The sequence below is a fragment of the Aegilops tauschii genome, chromosome 5 (genome assembly GCF_002575655.3).
Source record: "Aegilops tauschii subsp. strangulata cultivar AL8/78 chromosome 5, Aet v6.0, whole genome shotgun sequence".
NCBI classification, from domain to species: Eukaryota; Viridiplantae; Streptophyta; class Magnoliopsida; order Poales; family Poaceae; genus Aegilops; species Aegilops tauschii.
Window position 1 is genome coordinate 452306071 of NC_053039.3, and position 18165 is coordinate 452324235.

The 18165-nt window shown below is 43.5% G+C and overlaps 1 pseudogene; it reads left to right on the top strand.

Annotated features, from left to right (window-relative positions):
* The first annotated feature begins 4377 nt into the window (after positions 1-4377).
* LOC109775806 (protein ACCELERATED CELL DEATH 6-like) lies at positions 4378-10601 on the top strand (annotated as a pseudogene).
* Positions 10602-18165: the final 7564 nt, after the last annotated feature.

Genomic DNA, 18165 nt, shown 5'->3' on the forward strand with positions numbered 1-18165 from the left:
CATTTGACATTTTTCATATATGTTAAAAACATTTTTCTAATACACATTTAACATTTTTAAGTACAAGATTAACATTTTTTAATACATGGTCAACGTTCTTCTATACACATTTAACGTTCCTTTTAAAATTCTTGATTAACATTTTCAAATACAACTTTAACATTTCTTTAATACATGGTCAATATTTTTTCTATAAACATCTAACCTTTTTCAAATATTTTATCAACATTTTTTAAATACTCATTCAAAAAACTTTAAATGGTTGATTAACATTTTTATATACATGGTCAAAAAATTTCATCATTTTTAATACATGGTCAATTCTTTTAAGACATTAACAATTTTTAAATGTTTGATTAACATTTTTCAAATACTTGTTCAAGATTTTTTTTCAAATGCTTGATCAACATTTATATATATATGGTAAAAAAATATCTTCATTCTTTTAATATAGCTTTAATATTTTTTCGATACACATTTAACATTTCCAGATGCTTTATTAACATTTTTAAAATACTTGTTCAACATCTTTTGAAATGCCTGATTAAATTTTTTTATATAGATGATAAAAAATTCATTATTTTTTAATTCATGGTCAACTTTTTTCTATACAAATTAAATTTTTTTAAATGCTTGATTAATATTTTTCAAATACTTGTTCAAATGTTTTTTCAAATGCTTGATTAACATTTTTCAAATACATGCTCAATTTGTTAATACATTTTTCGTGGACGTTATAACCATTTTTTCTATACACATTTAACATATATATGTAGAATATTTTGAAGTATGAAAAAGTAAAAAATAAAGCATAAAGGAAAACAGGAAACGTAAAAAATGGAAAAAGGAGGCTGTAGCCTCCCGCACAGCTGGGCCGGCCCATTTGGAGCTGTAACGGACGCAGTTGGCGAGCACGCGAGACCGCGACAGCCTCCTGCGAGTGCGCCGCGCCGCCGCCGGCATCCGGCGACTGCCCCCACTCTCCTGCCAGTCCCAAGGACTGCCCCGCCCCGGCGCTCCCTGCCGCTCGCTTACCCCCACCCCAAGTTCCCCAGCCCGACGTCCCCGGCTCCCCGCGCAACCAGGACTGCCGCCGGTGCACTAGCCGGGCGCCGCTGCCGCTCTACTCCGGCCACTGCCCGTCTCCGGTCTCCCCGTCTCCCCGCGCAACCAGGAGTCCGACCACGTCCAGGACTGATTTGTCTGCTCTCCGCTCTCGGCTGGGTATTTTCTTTGTGTTTAATTGAAACTTTTTTTTGCGGGTATGTTTAATTGAAACTTTGAACAACTATTCCCGTGTCTATGTGTTTAATTGAAACTTTGAACAACTATTCCCGTGTCTATGTATGATATGAAGAAAGTTTAATTCAAATGTGCTTTAGCAAAACTGTTCAACTATTCAGTCATCAGCCAGCCCTGCCTAATTCTTTATGTATTGTTGATCTGAAACTAAAGCATTTTGATGTTAATTCATTTCATGTCGCAGAAATAAAATATGAGAAGATATTTTTCATCGTTGTCGGCAATGAAAGGGTCACACCTGTAGACACACCGTTTTTCCTTTGGTATATGGACTCATAGAGTTGGCATTGATTTTGCGGTTGCAACCGCATCAGCGGAAAGAGCTTTCTCAGCTATGAGTATTATCAAAACTGAGTTGAAGAATAAGATGGGTGATGATTGGATGAATTATAACATGATGTCCTATATTGAGCAAGATATATTTGCAAGTATTGCCGATGATGATATTTTATACCGCTTTCAAGCCTATATGGATCGCAGGGGGCTTTTACTTCCTTGCAGAGGTAAGTTTTTTATTTGAATCAATGGTAATTGTTTCATTATGTTTATGCCTGTTCTTATGAACTTACACTTTTGATGTCTCGGTGTTGCTTCTTCTTCTGCCATTGATCACGTTATGGGAGGCACAAACGAAATAAACAACTCATTTGGTACTCTTTTGTATCCCCGTATTATTATTTCTAGTTTTATCTCTTTTGTTGGATTGTGAGGCACTGAAGTTAGATTCTAGAATTATTGAACAATTGAGATTTATTTTGTAATGTTATCGCATATGGTATTTTTTAGATGTCATGGTGTGTTTTCCGTAGTTATAAGTGCCAGAGTTTTTCCATGTTGTTGGAAAATAAATTAGGCCCTGTCTTTGCTTCAATCCTGGCACTGCCACTGCTTAAGTCCCAGCCATAATTCAACAGCTAAATTATTAGGTGCTGACATTAACATTGAAATGTCCCAACCTTTCTGCCCTCAACTGTAGCAATCAAAACTTGATGCAAAAGATCCATCAACAAGATGAAGATTCATATCAATTCTAGCAATATTCAGCAAAGAGAATGTTCATTACTCCAATGACCGCCATATATATTACAGACGTTCAGTTCTCTAATGACAGCGATGTGATTTTCCCAAGAGACTACCCGAGACTGTTGTATTAGTAAAGGCCTGCATGTGCTTTGGCACATGTCCGGCTCATCTTCACGGATGGATCAACACAATAGTAGGTATGCATCTATCCCTTTTCTTTCTTTCTTTAGGCATGTACTCGGAAAGAACCTCCATCAGATCGTGGTTTAGAAATTAACCTACAAAATGACTTGTGAGACGACCAACTGAAATTGTATATATCATACGTACAAGTATTGTGAGACAATTTCGTAATATCAGTTTTCCTTTTTAAGGGTTGTTTTACCAGTAACAAAAAATACTCTATACCATCTAAAATAAAATTAAAGAGGGACCATGGATGAACATGTATATATGCACTTGTTGTAGCGAAGTTTGTGTACCTACATACGGGTGGTAGTGCATCCAGAACCAAAAATACTCTTCGAAAAGGGGAGCAAGCCCTGGCCTCTGCATCGAACGATGCATACAACCATATTATTAATTATTCAACAAAGGTCCAACAAGAATATAAATCATCAATCTAAAGCCACCACCAACAACTACACCATCTAGAGCCGAGGTCACCGCCGATCCGTCCGCATGACGTACCAGGAGCAAACACTGGGTGCAGCACACGCAAAGAGTACACCACCTGCACACGCTTCAGAAGCTCCTACCACCATCGAACCACTGACCCATCTCCAGAAAAGATATCTGCAATATCCTTGCCAGGCTGGTTAGCCGTTGACACCGCCATGGGACCGAGAACCAAATAAACAGATAGGGCTTGGCAGAAATAACCATTCCTCAATCTTCATACATTTAAAAACAAACTTGCATTCATCAAAAACAGAAAAAAAAAACTTGCATTATGACAAAACGGTGCAATGGGTATCCATGGAGCAACTGAGACGAACCTCTTAGCACGACCCAGTGCTCCATGAAAATAGCATCCAACTTCGGAGAACACGGCTGTGCCCAACTATTTGGATCTTGGAGTTCCATGAAAGATGAAGTGAAACAAGGCCTCAGATCATTGTGTGAACCTTTGTGAAAGGGAGAATGATTCAAATCTCTACCGACGGCCATGTTTCTATTTAAAGAAACTGTGTATAACTATGACTAGGACCCCAGGTCGCCACTGACAATTTGGAGGATAATACCGTGCTCATGTGGCCTTGCACGTCTCGTAGGTAGTGTGTGTGTGTGTGTGAGTGAGAGAGAGAGAGATAAATCAGCGTACAATGTCTCGCTAATAGCAATGCTAATAGCGTATTTTAAAAGCGGCTCTATTTTGCTGCAGCACGCTAATTTTTTCATTGATAAGCACACATATGACAAGAGTGTGCTAAGATAGATAGGAACAAGATAGGAGTTGGGAGCACAACCAATCTCATAGAACCACGCTGATGCAAGGAATTTGCAGGTTTGCTCAAGTGATGTTAGGTTTGTGCGTCGAGACAAAAACCTCCATCTGCTCTTGGATGGCTGGATCTGCCAACGTCAATACTGGGCGGTGAAGGCGTTGTCTCGTGTGAATTCTAGGGTGACAACATGTGCTGTACCTTTCAGTGGCTGGTTCCGATAATGTTCCTGTATGTGCGCTGCATTCTTCCTGGAAGTGCTTTTAGTGCAAGCTGTTCTGCTGTTACTTTTGAATAAATTATGGTTGTGTGCCCCTTGCAACATTGCAAGTGGAGAGCTGGGAGGGTGGCCTCCCATTGTCCAAAAAAAAGTAAAGAACAAATAATTGAAGACGTTGTACTCCTGGTGCGTTCGTAGAAGAGGGAACGATAGATCTCCACCGACGGCCATGCTTCTGCTTAAAGAAGTTATATATGATCCCCGATCGCCATTGACATTTTGGACGATAGCAGCGTGTTCATATGTGGCCTTGCACATCTCGAGGACACTGTGAAGATTGTTTAATACTGTACAAGGAGTAGGTTCAGAGCACATAACGCCATTTGCCCCGAAAGAAGCTCCAGAGGCCATCATCAAGCCAGAAACAATTAACATCACGACTTAGGAACGATCGAGAGAGTAACAACTTAAAAAAACTACCTTGTTAAGCGGGGAAGAGAGAAGACTTCACACTTGTTGTAGTAACTTTTAAGAGTGCGCCCATACACGAGTTGGGAGCACTACCAACCTCATACACTCCATCCAACTATCAAACCACACACTGGCCATGGACGCCAAGCCGATGGTGGCCACTGACGGTGGCGATGTCAAGAAGTTGAAGGATCTGCTGAACCAGGAGGATGCCATGGCGATGGTTGTGGTGACGGCGATGAGCAAGAAGCCTCCCGAGGAGGACCAACCCCCTGCCGGTAACATTATCAACCCCCTGCTTCTGACATCTGCGCGCGGGGGCTCCTGGGAAGGGCTGAATCTCCTTCTAGAGAGGGAAGACGCAAAAAAGCCACAAATGATGGTTCCTACTCGCAAGTTTCTTCAGTGGATACCGAGAAGCAGCAGCGCCCAGGGAAGTATCCCGGTGTCAGCTGCTGGTGATGTAGAAGAGGGCGTCGACCACCAGCCTGTATCTTCGGTTGCAGCTGGAGCACTCCTCAAGGGCGTCACCCCTCAAGGGGATACTGCACTGCATGTGGTCGCCAATGGAGGCGGCCCGAATTTCTTGAAGTATGCCGACATCATCTGCAACAGGGACAAGAGAATCCTGTTTTCCAGGAATCACAATGGCGACACACCGTTACATCGTGCTGCCAGAGTTGGGCAACCCAGAATGGTTTCTTATCTCATTCATCTAGCTGCTCGTGAAGGTGCCGACACGAAGCTCAGGCTTTTGAGAATGGAAAATAACCGTCACGAGACGGCCCTGCACCAGGCTGTCCGATTTGAATACGGTAGAGGTTGCGTTATGAGGAGAAGGAAGCATTTATTGGTGCTGCTGACCCCGCTAGAGAAGAAAAGAATAAGGAAGATGCTGCCGGTGTACAGGAAGAAAAGAACATAGTCAAGCTCCTAATGGGTGCTGATTCCGAATTGGCTAATTATCCTGCAGACGGCGTTTCACCCTTGTACCAAGCCATCTTGCTGGGGAAGAGTACCATTGCACTGATTCTATATCATATGAGTCGTGGCAATCTCTCCTATTCCGGAGCAGATGGACAAAATGCCTTGCATGTTGCGGTTCTTCGGGACCCAGGTACGTACCCACTAAATGCATCTATTTTTAGAACTTGCCCGCCCATTAATTTTGACCAACCCCATGTAGGAGTACATTAATTACTATGGTTTAGTACATGCATGCGATTATCGGGATTTTCAATTTACATATACCCCATGTAATTACCTTGCTTCGTCATATTATTAATACCTATCTCATCCGCAAAAATATATATTATTAATACCTATCTATATTATTTACTACTACTAGCAAACATGCCCGTGCGTTGCAACAGGAGAAAAAAGTCACACCCTTATACACACTCCGGACAATATCAACAAATCCCTTGAGATCTCCACACAACAAACAACAACGTAATGGTGAACATCATATCTACTCAAGTTAATGGTTGAGAATCATATCTACTTAATTCTAAAAATGATTAACATGCAAGATAATAGCATATTTAAAATCTACACATTTTTCTGAGGGACTTTCATATATAACATGTTAGATTTGGAGTTAGGGTTTGAAAGATATGAATATTCAGAAGAAAATCACACCCTTATACACACTCCGGACAATATCAACAAATCCCTTGAGATCTGCACACAACAAACAACAACACAATGGTTGAACATCATATCTACTCAAGTTAATGGTTGAGTATCATATCTACTTAATTCTAAAAATGATTAACATGCAAGATAATAGCATATTTAATATCTACACATTTTCCTGAGGGATTTTCATATATAACATGTTAGATTTGGAGTTAGGGTTTGAAAGATATGAATATTGAGAAAAAAAATCACACCCTTATACACACTCCGGACAATATCAAGATATCCCTTGAGATCTCCACACAACAAACAACAACGTAATGGTTGAACATAATATCTACTCAAGTTAATGGTTGAGTATCATATCTACTTAATTCTAAAAATGATTAACATGCAAGATAATAGCATATTTAAAATCTACACATTTTTCTGAGGGATTTTCATATATAACATGTTAGATTTGGAGTTAGGGTTTGAAAGATATGAATATTTTAAAAAGCATTTGAATTTGCCCCAAAATGAGAAGTGGAAAGAAAGGGACGTGGTTGGGGTTGAACCCGAGTCTAGTGGGTAGACAAGGGAGGCTTTTGCCACTATGCTAGCTATGTGGATGTGACATGTTAGGCACCACACTGTATATAACCCAAACAAAACGGTCTATCCAGTGAAACGAATCGTTTTTTCACTTACGGATGGCATAGTGGGTAATTATTGGGAATTTTAAAGGCAATTTTCATGACGTATCGCCAGAAGCAATAGCCCCTTTATTATTAGGTATATAGATTTAGATGGCTATTTTGTTTTCTTTCGCGGGGAGGTTTTCACGCTAAGTATGTCCTTTTCTTTCGCGGGAGGTTTCAAGCTAAGTATGCCATTTTCTTTTGCGGGGAGGTTTGAACCTAAGTATGTCGTTTTATCTCGCATGGAGGTTTTAAGCTATGTGGTTGCCCATCTATAAACAAGTAGCGGATTTGCTAATTCACATCTTGATGGGAATTAACAAAGTCTCATCTAATTCTTACACTATTTCATTAACCAAACAAAAAAAATAAGTGAAAAATTCGCACAAATCTTCGTGTAAAATTTGAAGGTGTACGAGTTAGATGAGACATAGTTATTTCTCATCTAGATAAGCGCTAGTCACACCCAACCAGCAGTGTTTTACGCAATTGCATAGGAGAAGTCTTCACCCATATTTTTTCTAACTGGACGTGTGGTTTGTTTATGTTACTAGAGGATACCCCGCACATTGTTGCGGGTTTTTAATGAAAATTTGGGTTAGATAACATGAGAATTTTTTTAAATACACACGACTTGTTATATTTGATTATGTAGAGTTGTAAAATATTTATTGAATATATATAAGTAGAACAAATGAATGGAAAAAAAAATTCATGCATGGTTGAATATTGTGAAGGATCTTTCTTCATGCATGGTTACACGTTGAGGTGCGTCTAATCCCATTCATAACGGTATGATGAGGTGGCATGCTTGCATGTTGAGATAAATAAGTTAGTGAGGATCACTCTCTTATGTATACTACGTGATTTCCCCGCACGTAGCGGCGGGAATTTGAAGATTAATTCCAGATGTATTATGTATGAAGAAAATGATCCAAATCAAGAGCTACTATTTTTTAATGCAGAAATGTCCCATACTTGTATTATGTGTAAACAAAGAGTACGCATGTGGTTTATATGGGGTTGCAAAATAGTGTTAGTGAATGCTGACATGGCACAATTTATGAGGTGAAAAGCCGCATGCTAAGAGAATTGACTTAGTGGGGATCAACTACTTAAGAATAGTAGATTGGATTAGTTTAGTATACACACATAATTAAAGATCACATAAAAGTGAGTCGGCAAATTTCTATTGTAGATGCTTTTTCTAGATTTATGTCCTAATCTTACCTTGATATAGAATAATATTTATTTATTAAGTGATTTTGATAAAGTTTTGTCTTCCAACATTTTCAGTATAATCTACCCATTTTTAAACAAAAGATAATTTGTAGCAAGACTGATTCCCTTAGTTTAAAAGAAATCATAACCACCAATTTAATATAGAAGATTTTGTTTGGCTATGGTCATTCTCATCCACACATCTTTCTTCCCATTTTTTCCTTGTTTTCTTGGTATTACTTCAAGTTACTCTAATGACGAAGAGGAGGAGGCCGTGAAGCCATCTACCAGCAATAACCATGAGGTAGGCCCCTCCGGCGGACCACCAGGGGTGATCAACCTCGATGACGACGACAAGTTCGACAAGTACTATAGGCATCATGGTCTGTGATGATCTATTGTATAGTGCCGGTCTATCTTAGTAGTGTATAATTATGATGTTTGAAATGTTTAATGTTCAACTAGAGTTTGAAATTTCAAAATGTGCAATTATGTATTCATGTTCAAGCAATCTTTTTTAGGGCACTAGTTTTACATCATCTACAAAAGGAACAACATGCATGGTGCTCAAAAAACTTCTCCCTCCTATTCTATAATCATTTTTTGGGCATGAAGTTTTTCATCTGCTGGAGATGCTCTTATATATAAATGTTTAGTGCAATATGCACATTGTAGGCTTTTTTGATTCATTAACATGAAAAGCATATTTTTCACAGTGATGGTAGAGTTCCTAGTGCATTGGAACAGAAGCCTTACTACACAAGTGGACAAAGATGGGAGCACGCCGCTTCACTTTGCTTCATCGATGTGCTTCCGGACTGGCTCGGATCTGCATTTTATGTTCCTCCGCACTCTCCCTTGGTGTCGTTTTGTATGGATTCCCTGGGGATACAAGATATACGATGTTGTATTCAATGCGAACCCCGCCGCATTGTACCAAGCTGACAAGGACGGATATTTTCCCATACATGTGGCTGCCTCTGTAGGTCTCAAAGATGTCGTACAATTCTTCCATAATGATTACCCAGATAGTGCCGGATTGTGTGACGCTAAAGGAAGGACGTTCCTTCATGTTGCCGTCGACAAGGAAGAATTTGACATTGTCTCGTATGTATGTCGAACTCCATCTTTAGCTTGGATTCTGAATATGCAAGACAATGATGGGAACACTGCATTGCACTTAGCTATCGAGGCTCGGAATTTCAAGATTTTTTGTGCTCTATTTGGGTCTCGACGGGTATGTCTGAATCGGATAAATAACCAAGGGGAAACTCTCCGTGATCTAGCCAGAAGTAAGATTCCACACGGAATAAGTTATATAGAGGTAATACATTCTCTGTTTTACTTTCAAGTTCACCCCTTGAGAAAAACAAATTATTCATGTCAAATTTCTCCATTTGCTACTCATGCATTCCTATCCGCTTTTATTTCAGAACCCTGAGTGCAAAATACATGAGGTATTATGGCATGTTGGAGTGAGCAGGGGTGCCCTCCGAAAGGATAAGCTTAATGAAAGATACATGCGGCCTGTAAACCCAGGGGACGAGGACAAAGAATCACACATGCTGGGAAATTCAGCACAAATTGCAGCAGTCCTGATAGCAACTGTGGCGTTCACTGCAACTTTTGCCCTGCCTGGAGGTTACAGAGCCGATGACCATAAAAATGGAGGTACGCCAACACGTGCTGGGAGTTATGCTTTTGATGCGTTCATGATGGCCACCACATTAGCTTTCATCTGCTCCATAGTCGCTACCATTGGCTTTGTGTCTGCTGGAATTCCCATGGTTAACCTGAAAACCCGCCGAGTCAACTCTTCAGTGGCCGTGCTTTTAATGTCGAGCTCACTCACATCCATGTCTACTGCTTTTGCGCTGGGTGTGTATATGGTGCTAGCGCCAGTCGCTCATAGCACCGCTGTTGCGGTATGCGCTATTACTCCTGCCGTGTTGATAAGTGTAAATAGGGATTCTATTTTCCAATGTGTTATCCTAGCACGACCATTATGTACTAGGATAGGGCTATTCCATGGAACCAAAGTGTTACTAAAGATGCACATGCAGATAGTGGTCTTTGCACTTTGGCCCATCATAGTTACCTTTGGTTGGGCCGCATTGGCAAGGATCCACCGCCACAGCTAAATCATGAGCATGTGCTTGTCCAGAACTGGTGTTAGGCAAGTGTTTGACGTGTATTCTGCATGCTTGTAAACTTTCTTTCTGTAAGACTGGTTGAATAAATGTAAGGCATATTCATTGTCAAAATATTTTCCTAAATACATGGCTTCATATGGTTCTGCACCTGTGCTGGTCTTGTAAGACTGACTGAATATATGTAAGACATAATTATTGTCAAAAAATGCAGAGATAGTGTACATTATTTCTGTTGTTTCCCCTCAAACAGAGACATGAGCTTTGCTGTCTCTCAGTTTCAGGTGTGGATCATTGCCATACGATCAAGAAGAGAAAATTCAACGGCCTAAGTTTGAATTTAATTTTTGCATTTTCATCTGACCAATAACTATGCAATGACTAATATCTATTGGTACTTTATATATCCTATATATAGACACACCGGGTCTCTGACAACTCAATCCAACCTAAAATTATGCATCTGGCGGGTGCCTAAAAGATTTTAGTGAGATTAGCTATTTTGCAAATGGACACGTGCAATGATTTGGTTTACCATCTGACATTTCAAGTCAATGTTCGATTCAGATTTAGTGTTTTGCCTTTCATTTATTCCTATACAATTTTTTATTCGTTTCAAAGCTAATAAGGCAAAGTATTTTTTTATCACAGTTGCTCTTTTTATGTATGTATAAAAAACAAGAAGATTCTACAAGAACATACACCAAATGTACCAACTAATCTTGATGCGAAAGAAGAAGTATGTACTTGCTAACTAATAGACCAGAACATGTCGGGTATCAGAGCATCTACAGCCGGGTGCCTCAAACTCGCCTCATACGCTCGGGCAGGCCGTCTGGTCCTGATTTTTCAACCCGGACGGCTCCTTAAATGGGCGTCAAACGCCCGGAATGACCGGCACCCCTCATATCCAACCCAAATATGGGGCGGATATGGGGGCGCCCGGGCGCGTCCGGGCACGCCCGCCACGTCGGGCTGACAGCAAGGTCCCATGTGGAAACACCTGGAAATTCGGCGGTCCGACGGACGCTGGGTCCGTCGCCGCGGTGTGAACGCCATGTGGCGCCGGTCTGGCTCGCCGTCCGAGACCAAATCCGGCTATTTAAGCAGGCTGGGGTCCCGCAACCCTAGCCCATCCACCTCCCCCTCTCTGCGCACCAGTCTGATCCCATCCACCTCCTCCCTCTCCCGCTCTAGCGCTCTGCCATGGTCCAGAGAAAGATCACCTACTACGCAATGCTCACGCCGGAGCGCCGGTACAAGACCTGCAGGAGATCTGGGCGAGACAAGCCACGCACGCTACCCGCGTCACTGTCGGGCTGCCTCCGGACTCGCTGGAGCCGAAGGAGGAGGAGGAGGAGCCGGGGGAAGAGGAGCTGGTTCTGATGGGGTGGGGAGGCGGAGGAGCCGAAATGCCAGGCTTCAACATGGAGTAGACAGAGATAGAGTTTGTCGTCGCCCAACGTAGAAGATGGCAGAGCTGCAGGCCATCCTGGAGTCCATCCATGATGAGGCCTATGTGGAGGCCAACCGGGCGTTACTCCGGCAAGAACAGGCGGCGTCCGACGCGCTCTCCGCCGAACTCCACGCGGAGAGAGAGGAAAAGGAGGCCGGACCGGAGCAGCCGAAGGCGCCAGAGGAACCGGAGATGCAGCCGCCGCCTATGCTACCGGAGCCGGGCACGGAGATCGTCGACATCTTCGACAAGGAGTAGCTAGGTGATCGACGTAGTATGTAAATTTATTTTGTTTCCGTGTCTTTGTATGGATTTAAAAATCTAGTATAAGATAAGATGTTCGTATGCAATCCGTAAAATTTGAGGCGTGTCGAGTCACGCGCGTTTGGGGGGCCATATTTGACCTATCAGGCTGTAGTTGTTCTTATTCATCAGAATTGTCTCCCTCGCCTCCAGCGCAATTTTAACACGTCAATCGCCCACTACATGCTGAAATATGAGGTGGGCTAATTTAGGCCCATATAGAAATTTCTAAAAAATCTCTAAGGGCCCATGTGGGTTTGTTGGCACTAGGGGTTGTGGGAAGTTTAGTCCCACCCCGGAAGTGAAAGAGGAGTTAGACCTCCTCATTAGGGATTCTCTTCTACATGTTATTGGAGCTTGAGAAGAGAAGAGGCCCTCGCGCACTCCTCCTCCGCCGCCCACCACGCCACGCCACGCCACGCCACGCCACGCCACGGGTTGCGGGATTGAGCCGAGCCAAGCTTACACCTATGCGCTTATTATTGCCAGTCACTAACAGAGAGTTGGATCGTGGGCTGTGACGGACTTGGACGTGGGTCGAGCCCACGTCTCTCCACGTGGCTGCGCCTATATAAGTGTGAGGTGTCTCCTAACCCTAGCCGCCACGGACAGATCACATCTGCTCCACGCGCAGGCCCACCGTCGTTCCTTGGCTGCTGCTGCCGCCGGTGACTCCATCCCGTCCGCCGCGTACACGGTCGACGGGAGAGCAGGTCTACGAAACCCCGCCACTCCGGATCCTGTATGGGAGAGGGGCGATTAGGTTTTTGGGGAGCGACCACGTGACTGCTCGCCTCTGTTCGTCTACTTCCTCTACGTCCACGTCGCGCTCGCCATCACCATGTCCACCGACGCTGAACGTGCCGCCGCTGAGAAGACCGAAGCCGACAAGAAGGCCGCCGAGGACGCCGCTGCCGCCGTCGCCGGCGCTGCTGCCTTTGCATGGCCTACTCGAGGGTATATCGCGTTTATCCCTCTCCTGTTTATGTTTGTATTAGCAGTACTAGCATTATGTGTAGATGTGTCTACTGTTTACGTAGTACGTGCTTGTCTAGTTCATAATCAGTATGTTGTTAATTCTGTCAATGCCATGCTCATGATTATTTTGTAGATTAAATTAATCGAAAAATTGCCTATTTACTCAACAATCCAAAAACCTAATATGTGTAGGAATTTTTCGGCGAGTGGCTTTTCCGCAGCACTGAAACCGGACAAGTTTACTGGTACATATTTTAAGCGTTGGCAGACAAGGATCACCTTATGGCTCACGGCTATGAACGTGTTCTGGGTCACCGGTGTCCCTTCGGGAACGATTACTCCTGAACAGGAGAAGGCGTTCAAGGAAGCCACCGTCGTGTTCCTCGGAGCAGTTCTTGGCGTGATAGGAGATAAGTTGGTCGACGCATATTTACATGTGCGTGTTGCCAAGGACTTGTGGGAGATGCTTGAATCTAAGTTCGGGGCCACCGATGCTGGGAGCGAAATGTATATTATAGAGCAGTTCCACGATTACAAGATGGTTGAAAACTGTCCTGTACTGGAGCAGGCTCATGAGATAATATGCATCGTCAAGGAGCTTGAGCTTCTTAAGTGCGAGTTACCGGGCAAGTTTGTCGCGGGCTGCATAATCGCTAAGCTCCCTAATTCCTGGAGGAACTTTGCCACCACTCTGAAACATCAGAGGCGTGAATTCTCTGTGGAGGATGTCATTGGCCATCTGAGTGTTGAGCAGAATTCGAGGGCAAAGGACTCGCACGGAAAAGGGGCCGAAGGGACATCTGTCGCCAACATGGTGAACCAGAGGAACTTCAACTCCCACAAGCCCAAGGGAAAGAATGGTGTCCAACAGAATACCGACTTTAAGAAGAAAGGCAAGAAGACCTTCAATAAGAACAAGAAGGATGAGGGCTGCTTTACTTGTGGTTTGGTTGAACATTGGGCCAACAAGTGCCCAAACAAGTACAAGAAGACAGGACAGGACTCTAAGTCTGTCAACATGATTGTGGGTAACAATGAGAATGGTACCTCTGGGTACGGTAATTTATTTACTGTTTTTTCAGTGTTTCAGCCCACCAATTGGTGGGTGGACACAGGTGCAGGTGTTCTTGTGTGTGCTGACATTTCATTGTTTTCTTCTTACCAGGTCATAGGCCGCGGGTCCGTATTGATGGGGAATGGCGTAAGTGCTTCTGTTCACGGTGTTGACACGGTCGATCTGAAGTTTACCGGGAAGGATCGTGTAGCTGAAGAACGTGCAGCATGTCCCCGCCATCAAGAAGAACCTCGTTAGTGGCTCCCTTCTATGTAGAGAAGGGTTTAAGTTAGTTTTTGAGTCTAATAAATTAGTTGTTACGAAATATGGACTCTTTGTTGGAAAAGGTTATGAGAGCGGAGGGATATTCCGCCTTTCCCTCACAGATTTTTGTAATAAAGTCGTGAACCATATTCATCCGAATGTTAATGAATCTGAAGTTTGGCATTCACGTCTTTGTCACATTAGTTTCGGTGTTATGACGCGGCTAGCTAAGTTGGATTTAATCCCGAGTTTCACTTTAGCCGAAGTTTCTAAGTGCCTTTCATGTGTGCAAGCTAAGCAACCTCGCAAGCCTCACAAGGCCGCGGAGGAGAGACACTTGGCGCCATTAGAACTCATACATTCTGATCTTTGTGAGATGAATGGTGTGTTGACTAAAGGTGGAAAGAAATACTTCATGACATTGATAGATGATTCCACTAGATATTGCTATGTGTATCTGTTAAATACTAAAGATGACGCTCTACACTACTTTAAAATCTATAAGGCAGAAGTTGAGAATCAACTTGAAAAGAAATTAAACAAGTCCGATCAGATCGTGGTGGAGATTACTTCTCAAGTGAGTTTGATTCCTTTTGTGCATAACACGACATTATTCATGAGAGGACGCCTCCCTATTCACCCCAGTCAAACGGGGTTGCCGAGCGGAAAAACCGTGCTCTAACTGATTTGGTTAACGCCATGTAAGATACATCGGGTTTATCGAAGGCATGGTGGGGGGAGGCTATATTGACTGCATGTCATGTCCTGAATAAAGTTCTGACAAAGGATAATGAGATCACTCCCTATGAGAAATGGGCGAAGAGAAGAACAACACTCTCGTACTTGCGTACTTGGGGCTGTTTGGCGAAAGTCAATGTGCCGATCCCCAAAAAGTGCAAGCTTGGACCAAAGACTGTGGACTGTGTTAATTTGGGATACGCTAAGAATAGCATTGGTTATAGATTTCTAGTAGTGAAATCCGAGGTACCTGACCAGAAAGTCGGTGCAATTATGGAGTCTAAGGATGCTACATTCTTCGAGGATATTTTTCCTATGAGAGCTATGCAAAGCACATCTAGACAGGAATCTGAGGAGACTCCTGGGCCTGCCATTCCTATGCAACATTATGAACAAACACATGATGAAAATCCTGAGGAGGATGACGAGGAAACCCTTGGTAGGGGCAAGAGACAAAGGACTGCAAAGATCTTTGGTGATGATTTCTTCGTGTGCCTTGATATGTCTCCAACGTATCTATAATTTTTGATTGTTCCATGCTATTATATTATCTGTTTTGGATGTTTATGGACTTTATTAAACACTTCTATATTATTTTTGGGACTAACCTATTGACCTAGAGCCCAGTGCCAGTTCCTGTCTTTTCCCTTGTTTCAGTGTTTCGAAGAAAAGGAATATCAAACGGAGTCGAAACGGAATGAAACCTTCTGGAGAAGTTATTTTTGGAAGGAAAGGAACCCGGGAGACTTGGAGTGCACGTCAGGAAAGCAACGAGGGAGGCACGAGGCAGGGGGGCGCGCCCTCCACCCTCGTGGCTCCCCTGACATATTTCTTCCTCCTATATATATCCATATACCCTAAAACCTTCGGGGAACAAAATAGATCGGTAGTTCCGCCGCCGCAAGCCTCTGTAGCCACCAAAAACCAATCGGGACCCTGTTCCGGCACCCTGCCGGAGGGGGGGTCCCTCACCAGTGGCCATCTTCATCATCCCGGCGCTCTCCATGACGAGGTGGGAGTAGTTCACCCTCGGGGCTGAGGGTATGTACCAGTTGCTATGTGTTTGATCTCTCTCTCTCTCTCTCTCTCTCTCTCTCTCGTGTTCTTGAGGTGGTACGATCTTGATGTATCGCGAGCTTTGCTATTATAGTTGGATCTTATGATGTTTCTCCCCCTCTACTCTCTTGTAATGGATTGAGTTTTCCCTTTGAAGTTATCTTATCGGATTGAGTCTTTAAGGATTTGAGAACACTTGATGTATGTCTTGCGTGGGATGCCCGTGGTGACAATGGGGTATTCTATTGATCCACTAGATGGATGTTTTGGTGATCAACTTGCGGGTTCCACCCATGAACCTATGCATAGGGGTTGGCACACGTTTTCGTCTTGACTCTCCAGTAGAAACTTTGGGGCACTCTTTGAAGTACTTTGTGTTGGTTGAATAGATGAATCTGAGATTGTGTGATGCATATCGTATAATCATGCCCACGGATACTTGAGGTGACATTGGAGTATCTAGGTGACATTAGGGTTTTGGTTGATATGTGTCTTAAGGTGTTATTCTAGTACGAACTCTTGAATAGATTGATCCGAAAGAATAACTTTGAGGTGGTTTCGTACCCTACAATAATCTCTTCGTTTGTTCTCCGCTATTAGTGGCTTTGGAGTGACTCTTTGTTGCATGTTGAGGGATATTTCTATGATCCAATTATGTTATTATTGTTGAGAGAACTTGCACTAGTGAAAGTATGAACCCTAGGCCTTGTTCCCTAGCATTGCAATACTGTTTACGCTCACTTTTATCGCTTGATACCTTGCTGTTTTTTGTATTTTCATATTACAAAAACCTATATCTATCATCCATATTGCACTTGTATCACCATCTCTTCGCCGAACTAGTGCACCTATACAATTTACCATTGTATTGGGTGTGTTGGGGACACAAGAGACTCTTTGTTATTTGGTTGCAGGGTTGTTTGAGAGAGACCATCTTCAACCTACGCCTCCCACAGATTGATAAACCTTAGGTCATCCACTTGAGGGAAATTTGCTACTGTCCTACAAACCTCTGCACTTGGAGGCCCGACAACGTCTATAAGAAGAAGGTTGTGTAGTAGACATCATACCTCGTGGATGATACTCCCACGTCTATTTTAGAAGCGTATGCCTCTCCAGAAGCTGACTACTGGAAGGATGTGGTCCGTCATGGCTAACGGGACATGGGAGATCGTTGAACGTCCCTATGGTTGCAAATCGTTGGGATGTAAGTGGGTGTTCAAAAAGAGGCTTAGGCCCGATGGTACTATTAAGAAGTACAAGGCTAGGCTTGTGGCCAAGGGCTATGACCAGAAAGAAGAGGAAGATTTCTTTGATACTTATTCACTTGTAGCGAGACTGACCACCATTCGAGTATTACTCTCGTTGGCGGCCTCACACGGTCTTCTAGTCCACCAGATGGATGTTAAGACGGCTTTCCTGAATGGAGAGCTAAACGAGGAAATCTACATGCAACAGCCTGATGGCTTTGTGATTGATGGTCAGGAAGGAAAAGTGTGTAGGTTGATAAAATCTTTATATGCCCTGAAACAAGCACCTAAGCAGTGGCATGATAAGTTTAATACAACTCGGACATCTGTTGGCTTTGTTGTCAGTGAAGCTCACAAATGTGTATACTGTTGGGGAACGTAGTAATTTCAAAATTTTCCTACGCACACGCAAGATAATGGTGATGCATAGCGACGAGCGGGAGAGTGATGTCCACGTACCCTCGTAGACCGTAAGCGGAAGTGCTATGACAACGCGGTTGATGTAGTCGTACGTCTTCACGATCGACCGATCCTAGTACCGAAAGTACGACACCTCCGCGATCTGCACACGTTCGGCTCGGTGACGTCCCACAAACTCACGATCCAGCAGAGAGTGTCGAGGGAGAGCTTCGTCAGCATGATGGCGTGATGACGGTGATGATGAATCTACCGGTGCAGGGCTTCGCCTAAGCACTGCAACGATATGACCGAGGTGGATTATGGTGGAGGGAGGCACCGCACACGGCTAAGAACAATGTCTGCTGTGCTTCTAGGGTGCCCCCTGCCCCCGTATATAAAGGAGAAAGGGGGAGGCCGGCCGGCCCTTGGGCGCGCCAAGGAGGGGAGGAGTCCTCCTCCTAGTAGGAGTAGGACTCCCCCTTTCCTAGTCCAACTAGGAGGAGGAAGGGGGAAG